Source organism: Schistocerca serialis, chromosome 2 (assembly GCF_023864345.2).
Source record: "Schistocerca serialis cubense isolate TAMUIC-IGC-003099 chromosome 2, iqSchSeri2.2, whole genome shotgun sequence".
NCBI lineage: Eukaryota > Metazoa > Arthropoda > Insecta > Orthoptera > Acrididae > Schistocerca > Schistocerca serialis.
This window is the reverse complement of record NC_064639.1, coordinates 914,557,732-914,585,537: the sequence shown is the minus strand read 5'-3', so window position 1 is coordinate 914,585,537 and position 27,806 is coordinate 914,557,732. Positions and strand designations below refer to the sequence as shown.

General features: G+C 43.4%; 1 protein-coding gene and 1 non-coding gene across 2 annotated transcripts in view; both read right to left on the bottom strand.

The window, feature by feature from the left end:
• The window catches only part of LOC126456513 (probable G-protein coupled receptor 179), a 1,523,402-nt gene that overhangs the window by 476,441 nt on the left and 1,019,155 nt on the right, over positions 1-27,806 (bottom strand). The gene's annotated exons all lie outside the window — the stretch shown is intronic.
• On the bottom strand, positions 26,062-26,136 carry Trnas-cga (transfer RNA serine (anticodon CGA)). The gene has a single exon. It is a non-coding gene; the product is annotated as a tRNA-Ser (tRNA).

Genomic DNA, 27,806 nt, shown 5'->3' with positions numbered 1-27,806 from the left:
TTGCTGTTTTTAACTGAAAAATTATTTTCAAATATGAAAGCATCTTTAATTTTAAAATGGAGGCGCCTAGCGAGTGTGTGATGTGGACTACCTATTCCAATCACTACAGGGCGAATAGGGGTGATTTTGTTTGTGCAGTTTAAACTGACTTCTGAGCACGGGTGGTTTCGGGTTCATACTTATAAGCCATTTCTTTTGGAAGTTATTGAACAAGCTGAGAGAACTAGCTAAAGTACGCCGGATTTCTTTTTGCAGTTCCGCGGTTGGATCTACGGTAACCTCAGTGATGTAAAACTAGGTAAAGAATCTCTATATCTACTGCAACTGTTCGGCTGTTTAAAATTTTATTTATTATGTCAATAACTTATATGATTGGGAATACAAAAAGCTATGTTCACATCCTTCGTGGCCAACAACAGTTTCATGTCACATACAGTGTAGCACTGAGCGGATATGTGCGTGTTGGTTACGGAGCACGCAGTTAAACTGAGTGTCCACAGCGATCGTTTATGGAATGCTATCCCACTGTGTAAAGGGGTGTCGGTAAGCACTTTTGCAAATCACAGCATAGCCAATAACTGCTTTGATTTTCCCTAATTTTTTTATCGAATTTCTTCTGCTCATAGTCAGATTCTGCTAAATTTAAAAACACTTATTTTGATCTATTTTAATTTTTTCGTATTCATTATAAGCACTGGCATTGGAAAACGCATAAAATGATTGACTTATGAATACAATGATTACTGTTGCATGAAGTACTTACGTGTTTATGGTATGACACTGGTTTTCCGGAAACGATGTTCTGTCGTTCCCATTAAAGATATTTTGGTTAGTTTTACATATAAAACTTGGTAATATTCTTAGCCAATTACATAATGTAATCAAAATCGTTAGACATTGACTCTGGTTGTTCTTGCAAAAAGAGCTACAGAATTTATCGTACATGATAAACGATTTATTTTGGAAACATTACTCAAATATTCTGTTCACCGACCAGCAAGACGTGCGTCATGAGGGTATATGATGTCGGCTACATTGTTAGTATCCGAAACATGTCTCCGAGTAGGTGTATTCAATGAACGTTTCCCTCGGCAGTAGTCCCACCATGTGGCCACGTGCAACACCTTCAACGGCGTAAATCTAGGAAAACTTTCTGTGTGCCACAATAGACAGCCTCACTAGTACACAACGTCGCACAAGATCGAAACCGTGGACACAGTAAGAACCGCGCACCTCAGACCGACGGCCGCAGAAGAACACCCACTGCGCCAGACCGAAAAGTGGACAGCCTGGAAGTTAGTCTACAGACTGCGCTCTAAAGCTGCAAGATCCAAATAAATCACTTAGGGGAGGGGCTGCCTTAACAGACTATGTGACTGCGAACACCTGGAGACTGCCACACGCTTGGCCTGTGAACCAATACCGACAAGGCTAACCCAAATGCACTGGACAAGGCCAGCTTTTGGTCTACGGCAATATAATGTAAAAAATCTACATCTACATGGATATTCTGCCAATCGCACTAAAGTTCCTGGCACACAGTTAATCGAACGACCTTCACAATAATTCTCTATTATTCCAGTCTCGTACAGCGCGCAGAAGAAACTAACACCTATACCTTTCCGTGCGAGCTCTAATTTCCCTTATTTTATTATGATGATCGTTTCTCTCTATGTAAGTTTGTGTCAACAAAATATTTTCGCATTCGGAGGAGAAAGTTTGTGATTGAAATTTCTCGAGAAGATTCCACCACAACGGGAAACGCCCTTGTTTTAATGATATCCATCCCAAATCTTGTATCATGTCAGTGACACTCTCTTCCCTATTTCTCCATAATCCAAAACGTGCTGCTCTTCTTTGAATTTTCTCGACGTACTCTGTTAATACTATCTGGTAAAGACCCACATCACGAAGCAGTACTCCGCAAGAGGACGGACAAGCGTAGTGTAGGCAGTCTCTTTGGCAGATCTATTGCATCTTCTAAGTGTTCTGCCAGTAAAACGCAGTTTCTGGTCCCTTCCCGCACTATTTTCTATATGTTCTTCCCAATTTAAGTTGTTCGTAACTGTAATTCCTAGGTGTTTAGTGAATTTCCGCCCATGTTTTATTGGTCTACCTTGTGACCCAAATTTGATGGATTCCTTTTAACATTCATGTGAATCGTCGCTTTTCATTATGTAGTGCCAGCTGCCGATTTACTCAACATTCAAACGTATTTTCTAAATTGTTTTGCAATAAGTTTTGATCTTCTGATGACTCTACTAGAGGTAAACGACAGCATCATCAACAAACAATCTAAGGCGGCTGCTCAGATTGTCTCTAAATCATTTATATAGATTAGGAACAGCAGAGGGTCTATAAAAATATCTTGGGGAACGCCAGAAATCAATTCTGTTTTACTCGATGACTTTCAGTCAGTTATTAAGAGCAGTGACCCTTCTGACAGGAAATCACGAATTCAATCACACAACTGAGACGATGTTCCATAAGCACGCAATTTCACTTCAAGTGGCTTGTGTGGTACAATGTGAAAAGCCTTCTGTAAACCTAGAAATAGAGAATAATATACACTGCATAATATAATAAAAAGAAAAGAAAGCACCTAGAAGTGGAGGAGGCAACGAAATGAAACTTCGGGGCTTGAGCAGGTAAGTGATATTAATTCAGTCATTACAAAATGGACTCAAATTCATAAAGAAGTTGCCATTATGAGCTCGTTTACCTGTGTAAAGTTCCAACCACTCTTGTCTGGATGCATGCTCTGATTGGGTTGGGAATAGTGTCGTAAGGCCGTTGTACATTAGATTCTGGTGCCAGAATGGTTCGATTTGGTCGTACACGTGTTCCATGGGCGACAGATCACTGTAATTTGCTGTCCATTTGAGTACCTCAGCGTCACGCAGACAGTTCGTAGAGACACGTACCAGGTGCGCAAGAGCATTGTAGCGTTGTAAAATAACACCACCATACTATCAAATGAGAGGTAATATGTGAGGACGCCGGATGTCAGTGGTGTATGGTTGTGCCGTCAGAGATATTTCAGTCATTACTGACGATGACGTCAAGTCATAACTAATAGGTCCCCCAGCGAAGAGGCCAGTAGTGTCACCGCTGTGCCTCTCAAAAGCATTGGAAGATTGAGTCCTCTCAAGAATCAGCCATTTGTGTTGTGGTGTCAACGAGAGCCTACACATAGGACGGTAATTCTGTATTCTGGCTGCTGCCTCACTAATGTGAGGGATAACAAAGAGAGTTGTAAGGAGTCTTTACTTGTTTCCTGATGCCTGGAGCAGATATGAAACGATTACGATGTGCTTGGTGCACAATACGGCTATCCTTCCTTGTGGTGGTCAGGTTTGTTCAACTGAAACCTTGTAGAATACGCCTGACCTCACGTTTCCATCCAGTGGCCCATCAGGCCACTGCCCGTCCCAATGCCCCAAAAAACTCTATGCTGAACCATTCGAACAGCCGGCCAAACTGAGACCCACAATGAGGCCATTTTCGAAGTCTTGCACCTGGTGATAACGCTGTCACTTAAGAATATGTGGCATTCCCGTGTCTTCCACAGTGTCTGTTCAACATCTGACGTTGTTCACGCCCCTTATATACCCTACCAGGCCTCGTAACAACACTAATGCAAACTATTGGCCGTTCTACCTATAGCAGACAAGTGCTACTCTAATTATTTAATGACCTACAGATGGTGTGTACCTGTACGGAGTTACATTGACATCCGATCACGTATCCTGGATACACCACTCTTTTTGACAGGTAGCGTATGAGTTCGCCCTTAATTTTCTTTTGCACTCACAATTTTTGCTATTGTTACTCGAATAAATAAAAAAGTGAGGGTTGATTTGTTGGTACCTTTTAGAATACCACCAAAGACTCATCTGTCAGTGGCTACGGCGAGTTGTCGTAAGCGGTCGCATCTGATTGTCATGGATTGGACAGACAGCTAAAAGTGCAGTAAGTCACTCATAAATTCAATTCTGGATGACAACAACCGAAGAGCACTAATACTGCACCGAACCACCACGTCGCTAAGCGGTACTGAACCAACCATTCCAGATGCCTACATCTACATATCGAAAACAACGAGGCAAGGAGGTTAGTATGGGCGAACGAAGAGGGGTATAGCATGATCGAACTAGGAAACGATCACCGGCACAATTTGGTACACGCTCACGTCAAGGTGCAGGTACATCAAAATTTAATGGATTCTAATAAGATCAAATGATTAGTGCTACTTACTCTATTTTAATTTTCTCCTATTCCGGAGGAATATTACTTTGATTCTTGGTTCGATTTCAGTAACAAACATAGGCACTAACTATCATTTAGAATTAATGTCTGGCGTCTCTTAGTGTGTTTTACAGTATAATTTTGGTCAAAAAGTTGTAAAGCACTGATAATCTCCTTGAAAACTGCATTCGTTTATATTCTCTCATTGTCGATCAGTCAGTAAATCAATTTGTCAAATACTGGATTGCTCTTTGTTATTTTCATTATGACATCGGAAACAAATCTGGTAGAAGCTAAGAGTCGCTGTCTTCGGGATACATGTCTTCTTTGTAATATCAAAGACGGTCTAGGTCTCCGAGGAGCCGGGTGTGTACCACATTCCATGCGAATGTGACGTCCTGCACCGGGCGGACTATTAGAACAGCCGAAGTCAGACTCAAGGCACATTGGCGATTCGCCCAGCCAAAGCAACCAAGCAGACCAGCTGTCTCAGAGAACTGTCTCGAGTATAATAGTGGAAATAAATGGGATTAGACCAGTGTAGTGGAGCAGGCGTAAAATTTCTGGTACAGTGTAATTGAGGAGTCTGTTGTAATATATCGGAAAACCTAATAAACCTGGACGGAGGTTCAAATTTAAACAAGGCTTGGGGCCCGGCACTTAATTTATTAATTTTTCGTCTGCCCCAAAATCCACCAGAGTCGCAAAACCCAGAGAGAACTTTCCGTGTAACAGAACGACTGTGTGGTCTCTGAAAAACAAAACAGCACCAAAGGTCGCAGTGGGCGTTGGGAGTTGAACTCTGCTATAAATAGCATCGAGAGACGAACACGTTCCGAAGTACTGCATTCGTGCGACCGCTCTGCTTAATGCAGTTACAGACACCATGGTTCGTATCCATCTCTTCAACAAATGCAGACAGTATGGCTATAAGCATTCTTGACCAAATGAAAGGTATACTGATGTTCAGCAGAATTCTTGTTTCCATTTTATGAACGATTTTGATTCAATAATGCGGTATGAAACAACAATTTGTAGGGACTCTGCTTTAACATGGAAAGTTGTCGTTCTCCAAAAACGCGCTACAAGAGTAGTAAGCGGTGTGACCACCATCTTATAGACATCCGTCTCAGGAATTTTGACTACTGGTTCGTAGTATACTAATTCCCGCATGAAGTTTGTTGTAAACGACCTACTACAGTTCAAAAGGAACAATGGTGTCCGTAATTACAATACCAGGAGAACAACTGAAGTGGGAAGTCGCGGCTCCAATGTCCGGAAAGCTGATAACGGCCATGAGAGCGATGTGCTTCTCTCACGCCACTCCATACCGCATATAATGACGCCATTGGCACAGAATGACACGGCAGTCGGTCTGAGCCTATTGATCTGTCAGGGTCAGAACGCGGAGCTGCCGGCCGCGGTGGTCTAGCGGTTCTAGGCGCTCAGTCCGGAACCGCGCGACTGCTACGGTCGCAGGTTCGAATCCTGCCTCGGGCATGGATGTGTGTGATGTCCTTATGTTAGTTAGGTTTAAGTAGTTCTAAGTTCTAGGGGACTGATGACCACAGATGTTAAGTCCCATAGTGCTCAGAGCCATTTGAACGCGGAGCTTTGTTTTGCTTGCTGTTACTCGACATTAAGCCTGACTTTATCACAAAAAGTGGTGCACGATGCCGCCACCAAAATTTTCATCGCTTACCCAGTGATAGAAAATATTTGACACTTAAATTGGAAAGAAACTGAAAAAGCTTCTCGTTGATAAATCCTCTTTCGTAGAAGAATTTCTATATCCGTAATCGTAAAACATGGTGAATAGGAAGTACTAATTGACATTTGTATTTTTTAGAAAAAGAGGAAACTTGTAAATGGTCAGAATGTAGTCACAATTATATATGAATGTTTAATATAAGTATAAAGTGACTTTTTCCACATCATTACGATTAATCTCACAAATGATCACGGAACATGAAACTAACTAGCATCATGCCTCTGTAAAGGAATCTGTAAAGCAACCAATGGCAGGCTTGAAATGTGCTGCTATGTGCCTTTCTCGTAATCGTTGACACACCCAATGTGTGATAACAGTTTAGACTACTACCCAAAAACCCCACATCATCTGGTTCCTCATAGGATATTCCACATTGTATCGCTTTGCAGAACTTTGCATGTCTTATGTAAGCCAAAAGTAAAACGTCGAAATAATTTTCCTCTACCGACAACATACCTTCCCGTCTTGTCATATTGATCGCATTCAAGTATATGATTGCTGACCGGGGTGGCCGAGCGGTTCTAGGCACTACAGTCTGGAACCACGCGACCATACGGTCGCAGGTTCGAATCCTGCCTCGGGCATGGATGTGTGTGATGTCCTTAGGTTAGTTAGGTTGACGTAGTTCTAAGTTCTAGGGGACTGATGACCTCCGAAGTTAAGTCACATAGTGCTCAGGGCCAAGTATATGATTGACTAGCCGTCAATATCACGTCCTTCTACTATCCTTTCTGATGCCAGGTTAGCTCAGTAGCTGTAGTGTAGCCTCTCGCACATTTTTTTGGGTGATATGATCCTTCCCTTCTGTAAACGCGACCATTATCTCTATTATCTCTACAAGGCAATGTCCCGACTAACTGACTCACTGACTCATCGTCGGTAAGCCCAAACCACTAAGAATACGAACTTGATATTTGCTGAATGTGTTGATCTTATGCCGTAGCGGCGTTTAACAAGAGATTTTTCGGAATTCCACCCCTAAGGGAATGAAATAGGGGAAGTGTTCTTAAAAACATGTCACTGTTAAGGCAATTTTAAAGTTAGACCTACGAAAATTAGTATTTGGTTTCTCGGTCATAACACAAGAGCTATTTCTTTCAGCATTTTTGGAAATTTGAACCCTCTGGGGTAAAATAGTGGGTGAAAGTTTTCTCAAAAGTAAATCAATAATAAAACACTACTAAAGTATTTTTAAAGCTACATCTATGAAAAATGGTATTTGACTTCTTGGTCAGAAATAAAAAAAAAATGCTTGCTACAGTGTTTTCTAAATTCCATCCCTAAGGATGTGTCTTATGAAATATTAGAAATGCAAAATGCGTGGTTCACTGTTTTTGGAAACTGAACACTTCTGAGGGTGAAACAAGGATGAAAATTTGTATCGAACTATTTCATTACGCAAGCATCTTTGTAGATAAATTTATCAAAATTTGTGTTTGCTTCTCTGTTAGAAATAGAAAAATACACATCTCATTGTTCCTTTTTACTCAGACTCTTAAAGGGGGCGTCATAGGGGGGGCCGGGTATGAAATGTTGTATGAAAACATTAAATTGTGAAAACATTTTTAAGCTATATCTATGAAAACTGGTATTTAGTTTCTGAGAAATGAAAGAATATATTTTACTGTTTTTGGAAATTCAATCCGTAAAGGGTCGAATAATGCCAGACTGATTCACTGATCATCATCAGCCAACCCAAACCTATAACGATAGAAACTTGACACTCTGGGAGGATGTGGATTGTATACTGTAGGCAACGTTTAAGAAGGGATTCTTCGAAATTACACTCCTGAGGGGATGAAACAGGAGACGAATTGATATACACTCATAAATACACTACTGCCAATTAAAACTGCTACACCATGAAGAAATGCAGATGATAAACGGGTATTCATTGGACAAATATATTATACTAGAACTGACATGTGATTACATTTTCACGCAATTTGGGTGCATAGATCCTGAGAAATCAGTACTCAGAACAACCACCTCTGGCCGTAATAACGGCCTTGATACGTCTGGGCATTGAGTCAAACAGAGCTTGGATGGCGATTACAGGTACAGCCGCCCATGTAGCTTCAACACAATACCACAGCTCATCAAGTGTAGTGACTGGCGTATTGTGACGAGCCAGTTGCTCGGCCACGATTGACTAGACGTTTTCAATTAGTGAGAGATCTGGAGAATGTGCTGGCCAGGGCAGCAGTCGAACATTTTCTGTATCCAGAAAGGCCCGTACAGGACCTCCAACATGCGGTCGTGCATTATCCTGCTGAAATGTAGGGTTTTGCAGGGACTGAATGAAGGGTAGAGCCACGGGTCGTAACACATCTGAAATGTAACGTCCACTGTTCAAAGTGCCGTCAATGCGAACAAGAGGTGACCGAGACGTGTAACCAATGCCACCCCATACCATTACGCCGGGTGATACACCAGTATGGCGGTGACGAATACACGTTTCCAATGTGCATTCACTGCGATGTCGCCAAACACGGATGCGTCCATCATGATGCTGCAAACAGAACCTGTATTCAACCGAATAAATGACGTTTTGCCATTCGTGCACCCAGGTTCATCATTGAGTACACCATCGCAGGCGCTCCTGTCTGTGATGCAGCGTCGAGGGTAACATTAGCCATGGTCTCCGAGCTGATAGTCCATGCTGCTGCAAACGTCGTCGAACTGTTGGTACAGATGGTTGTTGTCTTTCAAACGTCCCCATCTGTTGACTCAGGGATCGAGACGTGGCTGCACGATCCGTTACAGCCATGCGGATAAGATGCTTGTCACCTCGTCTGCTAGTGATAGGAGGCCGTTGGGATCCAGCACGGCGTTACATATTACCCTCCTGAACCCACAGATTCCATGTTCTGCTAACAGGCATCGGATCTCGACCAACGCGAGCAGCAATGTCGCGATGCGGTAAGCCGCAATCGCAATAGACTACAATCCGACCTTTATCAAAGTCGGAAACGTGATGGTACGCATTCCTCCTCCTTACACGAGGCATCACAAGAACGTTTCACCAGGCAAAGCCGGTCAACTGGTCTTTGTCTATGAGAAATCGGTTGGAAACTTTCCTCATGTCAGAACGTTGTAGGTGTCGCCACCGGCGCCAACCTTGTGTGAATGCTCTGAAAAGCTAATCATTTCCATATCACAGCATCTTCTTCCTGTCGGTTAAATTTCGCGTCTGTAGCACGTCATTTTCGTGGTGTAACAATTTTAATGGACAGTAGTGTAAAAAAGTATATATTTCAGAATTTTTGGAAATTCATCCACAAAGGGTGTAAAATAGACTATGAAAATTTTTAAGAAAATATTTTGTTACATTCAAATTTTTAAATCTAAATATATGAAAATTTGTATTTCATTTGTCGGTCATACATAGAGAAATATGTGTTAGGAGATGAAGTTTCTATGGAAATACCGCTACAAGTACGCAAAAGGCATAATTAACAAAAATCTTTGACGCCTACTGCCAGAATCGCTTTTTGGTCAAAGATGCGTTCGGTAAAAACCGTGTTTTTATGACCTTATTTAGCGTGAAAAGTTGAGAAGGTTTTGCAATTTGTGAACAACATAAAAATTCGATTATAGAAAAAAAAATCTGTGCAGGCTTTACAGTCTACGCAAGCGAAACAGCGAACGATAAGATAGTCTCACATAACCACTAAAGGCAATGATTCTGAGACACGAATGCGTGAGGGATGGCTATTCGAGTGCAAGTGCCTATCTACATCACAGGGGGCATATTAACGCCGTTACGTCAGGATCTAATCGAAATGTAAGGACGAATGGAAGCATTGCGTTTGAGATAGGGAGCCAGTTTTGCGTTACACCTGTATGTGAATGAGAATCGTGTGAAGCACGCTATCGCAGTAATTTCCGCTAACCCTGTTCCCATTGTGTGCTGTGCGCCGCGGCGCTCATAAAGCACTGAGGCGACCCCTATCAGTGATACACTGCGACGGTCAGATTGGGTTTCCAAGCCACCTGCCGGTGGATTGGTTGCGACCTGGCCCGCACTGAGCTAATGTGGTGAATTCCATTTCCTCTGCTATGTCCGATCGCCAGGTGGTTCGCGGTCATCCCTTCACACCCGATAACGTAATTTTCCGGTGTCGGGCGTTCAGGAGCCACCACAGACCCCTACCTGCCTCGATCCAGGTCGCTTCGGGTCTTTATTTTCTGTTCCTTACAGAAATGCTTTCGAAATGTCTTCATGGGTCTTTGCAGGGCGAAGTTTCTCTTCGGTACTACGCACAACTTAGGAATATCTATTTCATTTATTTATTTGTTTCACCTGATCTGATTAGGGCTATCAGGCCCTCTGTTACAACAGACTAGGATTTCACACATATAATATCTATTACATAGTAGTTACATTAGAAGTAACAGTTTTAATTTGACAACTAATATTAAAAAAATTATATTGACTATGAACTAACAATGTTAATAGTTGTACTATGAATCCGATTGCCACTAACAGTGATAATAGGAATAATTATCATAATAATGACAATAATTGTGTAATTAATAAGAATAATGACAGTGGAAGATGTAAAAAGAATTTGTAGGCGTATAGAATAGGTGTTTTATGATGTAGCGAGTTCTGGGAAAAGGAAATTTATGGAGACTGAATTGGATAAGAATACTTAGAAATGAAGAAGATCAGGTTGTAAGAGGGTTGGTTGGTTGACTGATTTGGGGGACCGGACAGAACAGCGAGGTAGTCGGTCCTATCGGATTGGGGAAGGATGGGGAAGGAAGTCGGCCGTGCCCTTTCAAAGGAACCATCCCATCAGTTGCCTGAAGCGATTTACAGAAATTACGGAAATCCTAAATCAGGAAGTCAGGACGCGGGTTTGGACAATCGTCCTCCAGAATGTGAGTCCAGTGCGCTACACACCGTGCCACCTCGCTCGAGTAAAGAGGGATGCACAAGGGTAACTACTGCGTCTAGGGACAATGGTAATTCTTATTGTTGCTTTAGTGGATATGTCATTACCTCTCTTCTGAAGCTGGAGGTGCTCACTTTTCAAATAGAGTGTGGGACGTTGTTCCAGAAATGGGTTCCTGCTACTGAGAAGGCCTCCGAGAAGGTGGCTGAACGATGGAGTGGGTCAGAAAGGATTTTTCTCTGATGGGAGTGGGTGTTCTTCTCATGTTGTCCAGAGAGGAGCCTTAAGGCCGAGGAGGGAGATGAGGGACAGTGTTCATTGGCAAGACTATGGAAATCTCTGTGCCTCTCTATGTCCAGGCAGGACAGGTCTGCATATGATGGTGAAATGTGATCAAAGAGTCGAACATCACAGATATGTCGAACACAGGCATGCATAACCTGTTGCAGGAGCCTTGAGCTGTCCTAGAAACGCCTTGCAGGATAACATCAATAATTGGAAGTGTTCGTACAAGTTTCTCTCTCAGGTGAAGTGGTAGAGCTTGTTATATTTTTGTAGGACAAGGAGAGATGCTGATGCCTTCTTCCAAATTACAGTTACGAGCTCAAGCAGATTTAGATTTTCAACTGTTATTGCTCTTACTTTGTTGTCGGAGAGAAGTCGATATTTGGCCCATTTAGGATTAATGTTTGTATTTGGGACGAATGAGCCTAGAAGGCCCAATCATTATCGCATGGGTTTTGGATGGGTCGAGATTTAACTTTGTATCCTGGGCCCATTTGGTACTGTACAAAGGTCGGATTTGAGATTCTCGCTAGCTATTTACAGGTTTTGTACTTAGATACGACTGGAGGCTCATGTGGTCTCTGCAGTAGGACAAAACTGATGCCACAACATTTATGTACAATGAAAAGAGTATAGAATCTAATACCGATCGCTGCGGAACGCCTGGTACTACCTGCCTCCTTTGTGACTTTATGGTGCCGGACGTGACTCATTGTTGGCGGGCGAGACGTCAGCTACTGGGGAAAGCATTGCACAGCAGTTAACAAGAAATTTAGGCTTCGAAGTCTGAAAAGTAAAATGTCATATTCGACGATGTCAAATGCTTTGATGAAGTCTAAGAAGCATATGATAGTTGCCTATTGTGCATTCACCACAAGTTTCAGATAATCTGTTTCCTTTATTAACGCAGATGTTGTGCTGGGATGTTTACGGAAGCATGACTGGTATTCGTTTAGTAGATTGTTTGTAGCTAGGTAGTTTGTTAGCTGGTTATGGACTATATATTCTAAGGCCTTGCACAGTGCAGGAAGAATTTAAACAGGTAGGTAATCAGAGGGTGATGTGGCAGTGTTCCTTTTAGGTACGGCTTAGTTAGTTAATGTTTCAGGCCTCAGGGAAAACACTTGTTGTTAAAAAGTGTTTGAAGACATCTATTACAGCGGGAAGTAGTAGGTCAATAATAAACTTCATCATTTGGACTGTGATGCCATCGTGTTCAGTAGATGCTGGTCTGATATGCATGATGGCTTTCTTGACAGTGTTGCAAGTAACATGTTTTAATGGCTACAGTCGTTTACCCCCGTGGATAAATAAATGCGTCTATTTTTCGTTTGTGCTTCAGTTGACATTGTAGGTAACGTGAAGTACAGGTTCAGTTCATTGGCTGGGACGATGAGATCAGCTCTAGCTTTTACTTTGTCTATATCAAGATCACGCAAGTTTTTCCATAGGACAATTAGTCTAGCTCTGTTATTGCTTAACGTAGGGGCATACCTGATTTTTGCATTTCTGATGGTTTCACGGAGCCGGCCGCTGTGGCCGAGCGGTTCTAGGCGCTTCAGTCTGGAACCGCGCTGCTGCTGTGGTCGCAGGTTCGAATCCTGCCTCGGGATCGGATGTGTGTAATGTCCTTAGGTTAGTTAGGTTTAATTAGTTCTAAGTCTAGGGGACTGATGACCTCAGTTATTAAGTCCCATAGTGCTTCCAGCCATTTGTACCATTTTTGGTTTCACTGATACTGTTCCGCTTATGCTTGCAATTGATATGTTTTGCAGGCGTGGGGCGTAGTCTGTATGCCGAATGTGGAGCGTCTCTGAGATTAATGAACTATTTCAGTTATTCAGTCAGCCAAGGTGCCGGTTTGCTTCTCAGTGTTCCGGTCTTTAAGTCGATATATTTGTTATGTAATTGAGCAATTTTGTTGAGAAAACTTATAAAGTTTTTGTTTATTTCCCAGAAACGGATATACGAAGGTCGGAACTTAAATACTACAAAAAATGGCTTTGAGCACTATGCGACTTAACTTCTGAGGTCATCAGTCGCCTAGAACTTAGAACTAATTAAACCTAACTAACCTAAGGACATCACACACATCCATGCCCGAGGCAGGATTCGAACCTGCGGCCGTAGCGGTAACGCGGTTCCAGACTGAAGCGCCTAGAACCGCACGGCCACACCGGCCGGCGAACTTAAATAGTGGCAACTGTTTATTCACAACCGATACAAAAAGGGTTACATATTTGCACCTGTTACTGTCCTTCAAAGTAGTCACCAGCGTTGTGTAGAACCCGTTGCGAGCAATGTGGAAGGCTTAGTATACAGTTAGCAGAACCTGTTCTGTTGACGGTGCGAATGGACATTGCACAGTGGAGGTCTCAAGCACCCGTTTGCCAGGATGTATCCGGACATGGCCTGTCATAAGAGGAAACGTGATCCATCCGACTAGGTGAGACGCTTCAATTGATCCACGGCGCATTCTCGATGGTACAGTGTCCACTGTAATCGTAAATTACGATGTTATTCGATCAATATGGGGGGACATACACTAATCAGCCGGAACATTATGACCACCGACCTACCAGCGATATAAACCGGTCAAGGTTATAGCAGCATCACCTGGCGAGGAATGACTGCTAGTCAGACGCACTCTCGGTGCGTGTAGTATCAGTGAGCGTGCTTTCTCTATACAGAATGGGGAAGCCCCGCGATCTGTCTGAATCTGACAGAATGTGGATTGTGACAGCCTGGAGGCTCGGCACGAGCGTTCTGAAATGTCTCATGTTCGAGGAGTGCTGCGATGAGTGTCTTCAACACGTGGCGAAACCAAGATGAAAACACGGCCAGACGCCGTGGGGTTGGGCGGTACCCCTCATTACAGATGTCAGACGTTGCAGGCTGGACAGACTGATAAAACAGGACAGGCTGTGGTGGAATTAGCATCATATTTTAATGCTGAGCCTAACATAAGTGCGAACACACAGTGCACCGAACACTTCTAATGGTGGGCATCCGCAGCCAGTGACTTTTGGATGTGCCAAGGCGCCGAATCCATGGGGCATCAGCTGCCCGAGCCCCCTCAAAAATTCGCTTGGGGGGCAGCGTCCCCTCCCCCCCCCCCCCCCCCAAATAATTTAAGAAAATACACTCCTGGAAATTGAAATAAGAACACCGTGAATTCATTGTCCCAGGAAGGGGAAAGTTTATTGACACATTCCTGGGGTCAGATACATCACATGATCACACTGACAGAACCACAGGCACATAGACACAGGCAACAGAGCATGCACAATATCGGCACTACTACAATGTATATCCACCTTCGCAGCAATGCAGGCTGCTATTCTCCCATGGAGACGATCGTAGAGATGCTGGATGTAGTCCTGTGGAACGACTTGCCATGCCATTTCCACCTGGCGCCTCAGTTGGACCAGCGTTCGTGCTGGACGTGCAGACCGCGTGAGACGACGCTTCATCCAGTCCCAAACATGCTCAATGGGGGACAGATCGTTGGGTGGCACGGGATACATGCGGACGTGCATTGTCCTGTTGGAACAGCAAGTTCCCTTGCCGGTCTAGGAATGGTAGAACGATGGGTTCGATGACGGTTTGGATGTACCGTGCACTATTCAGTGTCCCCTCGACGATCACCAGTGGTGTAGGGCCAGTGTAGGAGATCGCTCCCCACACCATGATGCCGGGTGTTGGCCCTGTGTGCCTCGGTTGTATGCAGTCCTGATTGTGGCGCTCACCTGCACGGCGCCAAACACGCATACGACCATCATTGGCACCAAGGCAGAAGCGAATCTCATCGCTGAAGACGACACGTCTCCATTCGTCCCTCCATTCACGCATGTCGCGACACCACTGGAGGCGGGCTGCACGATGTTGGGGCGTGAGCGGAAGACGGCCTAACGGTGTGCGGGACCGTAGCCCAGCTTCATGGAGACGGTTGCGAATGGTCCCCGCCGATACCCCAGGAGCAACAGTGTCCCTAATTTGCTGGGAAGTGGCGGTGCGGTCCCCTACGGCACTGCGTAGGATCCTACGGTCTTGGCGTGCATCCGTGCGTCGCTGCGGTCCGGTCCCAGGTCGACGGGCACGTGCACCTTCCGCCGACCACTGGCGACAACATCGATGTACTGTGGAGACCTCACGCCCCACGTGTTGAGCAATTCGGCGGTACGTCCACCCGGCCTCCCGCATGCCCACTATACGCCCTCGCTCAAAGTCCGTCAACTGCACATACGGTTCACGTCCACGCTGTCGCGGCATGCTACCAGTGTTAAAGACTGCGATGGAGCTCCGTATGCCACGGCAAACTGGCTGACACTGACGGCGGCGGTGCACAAATGCTGCGCAGCTAGCGCCATTCGACGGCCAACACCGCGGTTCCTGGTGTGTCCGCTGTGCCGTGCGTGTGATCATTGCTTGTACAGCCCTCTCGCAGTGTCCGGAGCAAGTATGGTGGGTCTGACACACCGGTGTCAATGTGTTCTTTTTTCCATTTCCAGGAGTGTATTAGTTATATTATGCTGTGTAAAATCACAAAATTATGTTGGAATTTATTATTTTCCTTGTTTGACGACGTTACCTTTTAAAATATATTCGTAATGAGTTAAAACAAATAATTATTAGAGTAGTAAGCAAATGAATTGAAAACGAGTGGTGTGAATCATGATAGTGTTACGGTGCTGTGGGCACACTTAGAATTTGTCCCGAGGCAGGTTACAAATGTGCAGGCTACCTTGAGACAATGTGAAAATTCAAGACTTATTTCTTTTTACGTCTTTATTGCCATGCAGTGAACCCAGTCGAGGATGTCAATGGAAAAATTCAGTGCCCTCATCTAAGTATTGCTGATCTGGAAAACATATATGAGGGTTTGATCGTATATTAAATAGAAGGCGTGATAGTTTCGGACACTTCTGGGAATTGCGTTGAAAAGAAAAGCCTTCACAAGTTGATGATCCTTCGCTTCCTCGGAATCGAAGTATACCAAAGAAGTATAAAAACAACGATGACAGCTCACCGCACACTTTCAAGACCCCAAAGGAATACTACAGAGCAATTTACATTGAAGTTTGTGAAACGGTGCAATTTTGCATTACTGAGCGGTTTGGTTTAACTGGACTCTCACAGGTCATTGCAGTTGAACAAGAGTGCTTGCTTTTAGTAAACAGAGGTGAAACAGATTTGGAAAAATCAACTGAGTTTTTCCAAAATGACCTAGACATTGAGAGACTGCGCATACACTTGAATATAAAACAACTGGTCTTAAAAGCATGCATGATGTAAGAAAGTACATTACACAAGAGCTTGCAGTTGGAGAAATGTTATGTGAAGTAGTGAACTGCATTAAGCTTCTCCAAGTCGGTCCAATCACTACAGCAGCAGCAGAACCGTCATGTAGGGCTCTTAGACATCTGAAGTCATATCTTCGATCATCAATGGGACAGAAGCGATTGAACAACTTGGCTGTTCTTCACGCCCACTGAGATGTTTTGGATGAATTGGATATCCGATCAGTCATCAACGACTTCATATTCAGTAATCCAGTCAGACGGTCGACATTTGCCCCTTTCTAAAGACACTCTAGCCATAATAATGGCATTTAGAGGAATGTTAAAAATCTTTATAAAATAGAGAATTAAATACATACGTAAATTTCCAATTTCAAAACATTAGTACTATTACTATAGTATTCTATTAGTTATTTTCAAATACATAAATATTTTCAGGGTGTAAGACCCAATTAAAACCCGCTATTTACATATTTTTTGACTGAGAGTATTAGGCATACTGTATTAACTTCGTTAACTGTATTAAATCATTAACTTTGAATATTGTTTATATTTAATGAACTCTGAGCCTTATTCAAAGTAAGCTTAAATTAGCTATTACACTTATTAATCAAAGTGTAATTACTGTGCGACAGCAATATTTTATGCTTTATTCTGTTAATAATAGTTTAGGATTTATTTAAATATAATTTCAGTCTTTTCAGAGATATATACTCACTGCTCTGCAATAATCTATAAGCATGAGTATTACTGTAAATTAAATTAGTTTTTTACGAAAATACCGTGCGTGTTTATGTTTTGTTTCTTTTTTCAAAACCAAAAAATATGTCAGGCTTGTCGAATTTCCAGGAGTGTCGAGTTATCGAGAGTCCAGTTTTCGGTGTTCTAATGTTGATCATATGACTCTAAGATGATCAAAAAACTTTAAAACTCACCATCTTTCATCTAAAAATTAGAAAATTTCCCGGTTCAAGACACTCAGTATGGCACCCCCTCAATATTTTTTATAAGTAGGCGCCCCTTAATACCAACATAGGCATCTAAAAGAGACGTAGACAACTACGACTGAAATGAGCACGTGACTAGCGGCACCGGACGTTGGCGCACTGCCAGAGGGTTGCATAGTCTAATGATTTCCGATACCTTCTTCATCATGCCAGTGGGAGGGCGCGAATCCGTCGCCTTCCAGGGGAACAGCCTCTTGACACCTGTACTACAGGATGGCGACAAACTGACGGCGGCTGCATTATGCTCTGGGGAGCAGTCACGTGGGCATCTATGGGTCCAGTGGAGCTCGTGCAAGGCACCGTGACGGCCAAGGAGTATCGTGCACTGGTTTCGAACGACATACACCCCTTCATGACGATCATGTTTCCCGACGGGAGTGACATTTTTCAGCAAGATAAGGTGCCGTGCCACAAGGCAGGAGTGTTATAGAGTGGTTTGAGTAACAGAGTGACGAGTTCCAGTTGATGCTGCTGGCCTCCCAACTCGCCAGATATGAACCCAATCGTACACATCTGGAACGTGATTGAACGTCGTGGCAGAATCCATCGTCGTCTCCCCTGAATTTACGGGAATTAGATGACTCGTGTATGCAGATGTGGTACCAGCTCCCTCTAGCGACGTACCAAGGCCTCATTGTTTCCATGCTACGACGTGCCGCCGCTCTTATCCGTGCCAAAGGTCGACGTACTGTCTGTTAGATTGGTGGTCATAATGTTCTGGCTGTCCAGTGTACAGGTTTTACCCACTTCAGAATTCCACATGTTCAACAATGTGCACTAAATGTTGTGCTACGGAGCGCTTTTGCCTGCACCAACACTGTTCTTTGTCGCCAGGCTCCCATCCATCCTCCTTTACAAATCGATAGAGGCATCGACCTCAAGCACCTGCGATAAAGTGCGAACGTGCAGCACCCTGTTGCACTAATCGTGGTTCCGTCCCCTTTAATCGGTTTCCTTGGATTTTCATGACAGTAGAACACGAGCAGTTAGCACGCGAACAGTCGACCAGTTTAGCTGTTTCTAAGATGCTCTTTCTCAGAGTCCGTCTATAACAACCTTCCCTGTGCCAAAACCCTTCTGGATTTGCTTATTTGAGGCCCTTATGATCCTTAGATTGTTTGGCTTTTCGTTTCTGTTGCGCTTATATACTTTCCTCACCACGTCACGGCATCCAGTGTCGCGGCTGGCACTATTCGTAATATTTTATTTCATCAGTGTATACTAAGATCATTAAAGGCTGCTTCGCAGATATCAGTGACGCGACAGTGTGATGACCGGTCCGTTACACAACCGATTTGTTTGAAGGTATTGTTTCATGAATTTAAAACTCGCCCGTGGCGTCACCGTGACAGTGCACACCCTGCTCCTACCGACGTCGTTTCATAATCGCTGTATTTATGGCGTCCAACGATTTTTCACTTGAGGCCGCGACACGGTCAAGTTGTTGTGTTGTCGTGTGGTAGTTTATCATCACAAACGTGAATGACGGAAAAGTTATTGAAGTAGTGAACAACAATCCTGAGTTTTATGATGTCTCCAGTCCGAAATACATGGACACCGTGGTGAAGAATACACACTGGAATAAAACAGGAGCCATATAATAAATAAAAAAATTAAAAAAATAAAACTGTAAGTACTTACGTGTATATGTCCGATTTAACTTTAATGAATATAACAAACTAGTAAAAGATTGTTGGCTACAGCTGTAACATTTTCTTTCCGCATGCCCCGGCATCTAGTTACACTGAGCACCTACAAAAGGCAACAAAGTTATTGAGAATGTCATTGTGTATTTAAAGAACACTTACCGGGTGTTCGAATTAGCCTGAACTGAAACATGTTTCCCATCCCGAACTTCTACAAAGTTAGGAAAAATGCCACATTCCATAAAAACCCTTACTGATGTTCCTCCACATTTCGTCCATTATATTTCCTGTATTTATCATGTAGGTTTCTCATACACCGCCGCGCGGGGTGGCAGCGAGGTCTACGGCGTCTTGCATGGTTCACGCGGCTACCCCAGTTGTAGTTCGAGTTCTCCCTCGGGCATGAGTGTGTGTGATGTCCTTAGCGTAAGTTACTTTAAGTTAAATTAAGTAGTGTGTAAGCCTGGGGACCGCTGACCTCAGCAGTTTGGTCCCATAGGAACTTACCACAAATTTCCCATTTTTTTTTCCTCGTACACTCTTGTGAACTGACTGTGCTCCAAGCGAAGCTAAGTGAAATCGCGTTTAGTGCATATACTGTGGGCAGGTATCTGAAAAAAAGTATACAGTAGGGATATAACAGACGAAGATTTCACTGGTGATCCTAACGGTGATGAATCAGTATCGTGCGAAACAAAAGAAGACACTCAAGATTACACAACAGAAACCAGTAATGATGAATGTTGATGTCATATATTTAATTACCAGTAAGTTGTCAAAGTGTGTGTTAATTATATTATATACTAAGTAACTTCAAGCAAACTTCGCGGCGTGGTCTGAGACACTTTGCCACGGTTCGCGCGGCTCCCCCCGTTGGAGGTTCGAGTCCTCCCTCAGGCATGGGTGTGTGTGTTGTCCTTAACCAAAGTTAGTTTAAAGTAAATTAAGTAGTGTGTAAGCCTAGAGACTGATCACCTCAGCAGTTTGGTCCCGTAGGAAAGTACCTCAGATTTCCAAATTTTTCAAGCAAACTCCCGACATGTGATGGCTTTTCTTCAGGATGTATTTCGCTTTTTCAGATGAACATCCAACTTGTATAACAGTAAGTTGAATGAAATTTCCGACATACTGAATTATTTATAAAACTTCGGTCTATCGTCCATCACTGCACGGTACAGAATGGCAAATTCCCTTTCTGATGGTCATTTTTTCCCTCCTAATGACCCACTTTCCTGTCTTTTTCCAATTATTTTTCCACTTCTTCATCCAAAATCACAGCGATCGGGATGAAACTGTCGTCCGAGTTTTGTTCCCGGCCGCCGCAGTTCACTGCTACAGGACGGAAGATAATGGTTCTGAGCACTATGGGACTTAACATCTGAGGTCATCAGTCCCCTAGAACTTAGAACTACTTAAACCTAACTAACCTAAGGACATCACACACAGCCATGCCGGAGGCAGGATTCGAACCTGCGGTCTCGCGGTTCCAGACTGAAGCGCCTATAACCGCTCCGCCACCACGGCCGGCAGGACGGAAGAAATACAGAACGCTGTGGCTGGGCATCATTGTGGTAAGACGGCCGGTGCAACTGAGCGACGTTCAAAGCACTGTCGCGTCACCGATGTCTGTGTGTAAAGCGATGTCAACGGTCCCGTTACATTTCTGTTGGAGAAAAACTTCGTTATTTAATGTGAGAAATATCTAAGATGCCACCAGCTGTAAGTTCATCTCTAATTTATTTTAAAAGCCACTGGTTTCGACGATATAGTACGCCATCATCAGGCCCTCTATTCTACTAGGGTAATCCCAAAAGTAAGGTCTCCTATTTTTTTATAAGTACATATACCTGTTGTTTATTTCTGCAATGGTTTACATCAGTTTACAGCTTGAACATTTAGCTATTTTTCGACATAATCACCATTTCTGTCGATGCATTTTCGTAGATGCTGTGGCGGTTTTTGTATGTCCATGTCATACCAGCTCGCCGCCATGCTGTTCAGAAAGTTATGAACCTCTTCTTTCATCTCGTCGTCGGAGTTGAATCGCTTTCCGGCCAAATGTTCTTTTAACCTGGGCTGCAAGTCAAGACTATAGAGTGGATGGGTGATGATGTTCCACTGAAACTGTTACAGGAGAGCAACGGTGTGCCGACCGATGTGTGGCCGAGCGTTGTCATGGAGAACGTGTACGCCCTCGCTCATCATTCCTCTTCTCCGGTTCTGAACTGCCCGTTTGAGTTTTTTCAGAGTCTCACAGTACCCGTCACCGTTAATTGTGGTCCCAGAGACTCAGCTCGACGACGAGGAGAAAGAAGAGGTCTATAACTTTCTAAACAGCATGGCGGCGAGCTGGTATGACATGGGCATACAAAAACGGCCACAGCGTCTATGAAAATGCATCGACAGAAATCGTGATTATGTCGAAAAATAGTTAAATGTTCAAGCTGATGTAAACCATTCTAGAAATAAACAGGTCTATGTTCTTATAAAAATAGGAGACCTTACTTTTGGGATTACCCTCGTAGATAGTGGCTGAATTTTTCTATGACAAAATATATGTAAGTCATGTATGAAAAATAACCGCACTTCACACGTTACCAGCCTACGTATGCAAGATTTTAGCAAAAGTCAACAGCTAAAACAACAAACTTCGTTATTTAATGTCAAGTGATGATGCCATATTAGGCAAAAATGTTTTAGCTAATAGCGTACTTTATCCGTTATTCCATGTTACAATATTATAGTTATCAGTCGACAGCTTTCCTTTGGAAAGCGCTCCGTCTGCGACCAGGCTTTACGTGACCGCCTGAGCGGCCAGACCCCGCCGTCTCCCTTTATGCCGGCGGCGACCGCTGTGGCGGCTGCAGCTGCAGCGATAGGGCGGGGGGTTTGCAGCCGAGCCCCAGTTTGGCGGCCCGTTAATAGCGGCCGCAGCCGTGACTCCAGCCGCAGCTGGAAGCTGGAACTAGGTGTCGGTGGGTGGAAGGAGGCACAGGGGCAGGGACAGGCACAGGCGGAGCCACGGGCTGACGCAGGTGTCGCGCGCCCTGCCGAGGTAATTAAATATCGACCCGGCCTGTTGCCGCCTCTGCTTGCCTCTGCTGCTGCACTAGAGCGCCCAGTTCGCCTACACGGCCGCTGCCCGCGCAACACGCCAACCCTTTGACGCCGCCTGGTGCAAGCGCCGCTACTTGATACCTGTCACCTGGGCGTCTACAGGGTGACTCATGTGTCCCTCCCGCCATCGTTTAGTGCAGTCAACAATCTTACGTCTGTTCTGCAAGAACCACGCTCGAGATTTTCATATTCTCTCGCTTGCAACACACAAACTATTAGTGCTACAGAAAGAATGAACAAGGCCATATTTACAGGAAAATTAAAGTAGTTAAATTTTGCACTGAGGTTTTCTTTCGCTGGAGGCCACGGTTTTACAGTTATTTTAGAAAAACTGACCTTTAAACGCATCTCCATCCCGACACTCATTTCGTACCAGTCATGATTTCTAGTATGTTACTCGTGGCACTGTCTCCTATCACTGCACTACATCTGATGCTAAGCAAACGACAGATTCATTTGCATGCATAAAAAACGTATTCACAGGATGTTAGGGATGTAAGTGCGGATACTGTTATCATTGGTAACTTGGTATGTACTCACTTCAGTGTGTTAGTTGTTGTCTCTGCAGCTAACAGTCTTCCCACAAACAAGTCATATTATATACTGCCTGACGTTTTCTGCACAGTAGTAACTGCACCACTAAGTGGACTACGCCCGTCAACACAGACTAACCATTTGCGTCCACGTTCCCACAATGTAACATGTGTCCTGTTGCCCAGGGGAAAATAAACATTGATGGATTGCACTTGCCACGTATACTTGCAGATGCTAACCAACCTAAAAGCATACTACACCTAATAGCTGTAATTGTTAGTTTGCAACTGAAGTAAATAATAATGCAATGTTATTAGGTAGACTGACATAAGTCACCAATAAAAATATCTGCACTTATATCCCCAATACTCAGTCTAGCGGCTAAAGAAAAATCAAGGCACTTTCATAGGATTTGTCGACCTGGAAAAAGCTTTCGACAATATAAAATGGTGCAAGCTGTTCGAGATTCTGAAAAAAGTAGGGGTAAGCTATAGAGAGAGACGGGTCATATACAATATGTACAACAACCAAGAGGGAATAATAAGAGTGGACGATCAAGAACGAAGTGCTCGTATTAAGAAGGGTGTAAGACAAGGCTGTAGCCTTTCGCCCCTACTCTTCAATCTGTACATCGAGGAAGCAATGATGGAAATAAAAGAAAGGTTCAGGAGTGGAATTAAAATACAAGGTGAAAGGATATCAATGACACGATTCGCTGATGACATTGCTATCCTGAGTGAAAGTGAAGAAGAATTAAATGATCTGCTGAACGGAATGAACAGTCTAATGAGTACACAGTATGGTTTGAGAGTAAATCGGAGAAAGACGAAGGTAATAAGAAGTAGTAGAAATGAGAACAGCGAGAAACTTAACATCAGGATTGATGGTCACGAAGTCAATGAAGTTAAGGAATTCTGCTACCTAGGCAGTAAAATAACCAATGACGGACGGAGCAAGGAGGACATCAAAAGCAGACTCGCTATGGCAAAAAAGGCATTTCTGGCCAAGAGAAGTCTACTAATATCAAATACCGGCCTTAATTTGAGGAAGAAATTTCTGAGGATGTACGTCTGGCGTACAGCATTGTATCGTAGTGAAACATGGATTGTGGGAAAGCCGGAACAGAAGGGAATCTAAGCATTTGAGATGTGGTGCTATAGACGAATGTTGAAAATTAGATGGACTGATAAGGTAAGGAATGAGGAGATTCTACGCAGAATCGGAGAGGAAAGGAATATGTGGAAAACACTGATAAGGAGAAGGGACAGGATGATAGGACATCTTCTAAGACATGAGGGAATGACTTCCATGGTACTAGAGGGAGCTGTAGAGGGCAAAAACTGTAGATGAAGACAGAGATTGGAATACGTCAAGCAAATAATTGAGGACGTAGGTTGCAAGTGCTACTCTGTAAACCAGTCAGTAGACTGATTACCAAAAAAAAAAAAAAAAAAAAAAAAAAAACTTCAGTCTAATGTGACAACTGTTAGAATCATAGTAAACCGCTATATTTTAGGATTCGAAACAATGCGTTTATGAATTGCCTACGTTATGTCATTTATTTCAAATTCAGGCATCATGTAGTGTAGTGGCGTACAATCGGCGATAGTGACCAGTCACCTGCGTTATGTTTTGTATCTTATTTACCTCCGACTCAAGACAGCAAAATTGATAATAAGACAACATTATTTCATAAAATAAATATACTAAGACATTGATGTATTAAGATCTTCCTGAAAACCTATTTCCTCTTATTACGGTTGTGTTTTGTGATGGTATCAAATTATTTAAGAAAATCACTACAACGATCACGGGATGATCAATCAGTGCTACAGGCACTGGAATCTTTCAGAAAGTAAAAGATCCCGTTTGCTGCAGTAGCCAATCTATTCAATGTCTCAAGAAACATACATAAAAACAGTTCCTTAAAAAAACCTTCGTAATACTGAAGACAAGAATATTCTTGAAAACTTCATATAGGCGTTCAACCAATAGCAAGAGAAAGAATTCGTTAAACATATTTTCGACGAAGGACGAAAGTATTATGGCATATCACTAATTGATTATTGCCACTTGGCTTTTCCGTCGCACCCTTTCAATGAAGTGACAATGATGCGAGGCACGAACTAAGTGACACAATTTAGGAAGAGTCATCGAAATATAATCTCAGAAAACCGGGTTCCGCTTCATCTTAGTTTTGCAGAAAGACCTGTAACGATACATTCGTAGTCTCACATTCTGCAGATGTGGCTGACACCATCACTTGAGGACGACTCCCGAGATTCCATTTTCCAAAAGGCTGGAACTCCATCCCACTTCCGTAATGACGTGAAACGGTACCTCAATTAACAATTCCCACAGTGTTGGATACGTCGCAGTGGCCCTGATGATGAAGCGTTGGGGAGATACCTTCTTTTTATGGGAATTTTGTCTGAGACCTAGTACCACCACTCCGTCGATATCTGACGGAGCATAGAAGCGTTTGCTGCTGTTGATTTGTGTGTGGGAGGAAATGGAAGTGTAGGTACATGATGAAAGACCCCCCGGATATGGTAATGTTAAAATTTATTAAAAAATGAATCAGCGATAACGATATAATCAAAGAGCGTCTATTAGCGGCGGCAAAGACATTAGTTATGAATGCGTAGTAAAGCAATGACCATAAAACATCATTCACTTTTTTGTACATGATTTCGTTTCACTCTTTCGTATGTAGAAGTTTTGTTAGGCTGTACTTCTCGGAGTATGACGGGCTACGAGTCTTTTGTATCATATGTGTTTCTGAGAAAGGGAAGACTTAATAACGGTATTAAGTATTTTTATTAATGTGAAATAGAACAAAGTTAAGAAGAATTCCTTCATATTTTATATCATCTTGAGAGGTGCTGGTGTTCCCTAGAGTCAGCTGCTACATCTACAATTGAAGTTGAGGAAAAGAAGTCCACGGTCATATTTTCGTAAAATTAACAGAAGAAGAAGATTCCAGAAGAATATAAATATAGTTAAAAGATATATAGTTTTGGGGACAGAAAACAGGTACGTTCGATGTATTATGTTATTTCCAGTATATAAAGGATTGCTATGTTACCCAGGAGCTCCGAGAGTATTTTGTAAAGGGTTCCTTCTGTGTTTGGACTCCCTGGGCAGGATGTTGCAGGAGAAATAGCAAATATTTTAGGAGGTGGTGACATAGACTATCTCCAGAAAAAAAATTATTCCTTATAATGAAACTTCCAGGCAGATTGAAACTGTGCCGGACCGAGACTCGAACTCGGGACCTTTGCCTTTCGCGGGCAAGTGCTCTACCAACTGAGCTATCCAAACACGACTCACGCCCCTTCCTCACAGCTTTACTTCTGCCAGTACCTCGTCTCCTACTTCCAGACTTTACAGAAGCTCTCCTGCGAACCTTGCAGAACTAGCACTCCTGAAACAAACGATATGCCGGAGACAAGGCTTAGCCACAGTCTGGGGGACGTTTCTAGAATGAAATTTTCACTCTACAGCGGAGTGTGCGCTGATATGAAACTTCCTGGCATATTAAGACTGTGTCCCGGACCGAGACTCGAACTCGGAACCTTTGCCTTTCGTGAGCAAGTGCTCTACCAACTGAGCTACCCAAGCACGACTCACGCCCCGTCCTCACAGCTTTACTTCCGGCACACAGTTTTAATCTGCCAAGAAGTTTCATATCAGCGCACACTCCGCTGTAGAATGAAAATTTTATTCTATTCTCTATAATATGTATGCAATTTTTGTTGGTGTCAGGAATGCAGCTGTTAGCTCAGGAAAGGAGGGAGGAGGAGGAGGAGATTACTGTTTAACGTCTCGTCGGCAACGAGGTCATTAGAGACGAAGCACAAACTCGGATTAGGGAAGGATGGGGAAGGAAATCGGCCGTGCCCTTTCTAAGGAACCTTCCCGGCATTTGCCTGAAGCGATTTAGGGGAAGCACGGAAAACCTTAATCAGGATGGCCGGACGTGGGATTGAACCGTCGTCCTCCCGAATGCGAGTCCAACTCAGGAAAGGCAAAAAGTTCAGAGTTGATTTTGATAAATTCCTCTTCTGTGTTCGAATTCTCTTGACACAATGCGTGCATCTTTTCTGATGTCCTACTGGTGCTGTTTTATGTTTCTTCGTTTATGTTTTTCTTTGCAGACTTCACCTTTCAACCAACAACTCGGATAAAAATGTAAAGGGGTCATGTCCTGGGACCTTGGTGGCCAAGAAAAGCGACAAGTTTTCGTCACTCTGTCTCCTGGAGGATGTTAAGTTTAGATGATGTGTCACCTGACGGGTAGAATGTGAAGGCGACTCGTCGTGCTGCCGCGCGGAGTGGCCACGCGGTTTGAGGCGCCATGTCACTGACTGCGCGGCTCCTCCCGCCGGAGATTCGAGTCCTCCCTCGGGCATGGGTGTGTGTGTTGTTCTTAGCATAAGTTAGTTTAGGTTGTGTTTAGGGACCGATGACCTCAGCAGTTTGGTCCCTTAGGAATTCACACACACACACACACACACACACACACACAAACACACATACACACACACTCGTCATTCTGGACGAAAAAATCTATCCTTGTGACCAAAGAAACCTCTTCCAATAATGCTGGAAGGCAGTTCCAAGGAAGCCTAGATAACGATGTCCTTCAAGACGACACGATAACACAACAGACTATGACCAGACTACAAACGTGTGATTCTGGAATAAAGTAGATGGAGATATAGCAGTAATCAATCGTACACCACAATACACCTTTTGCCCCTTTAACATTCTGTAACATTGGTAATACGTATTTTCTCAATGTCATTTCATTGATTTATTTCCAACTTTAGGACCGCATAATTGTGTCATGTTTATTGATCTATTATTTTGAAAGGCTGTTCAAAATTAATCGATTATTCAGTGTAAACTAAATGCAGTAATCGTATTATGTAAAATTTTCTGCTTACGTATTACAAGTATTTAGAAATGGGTACGTTTTGTACTCTACG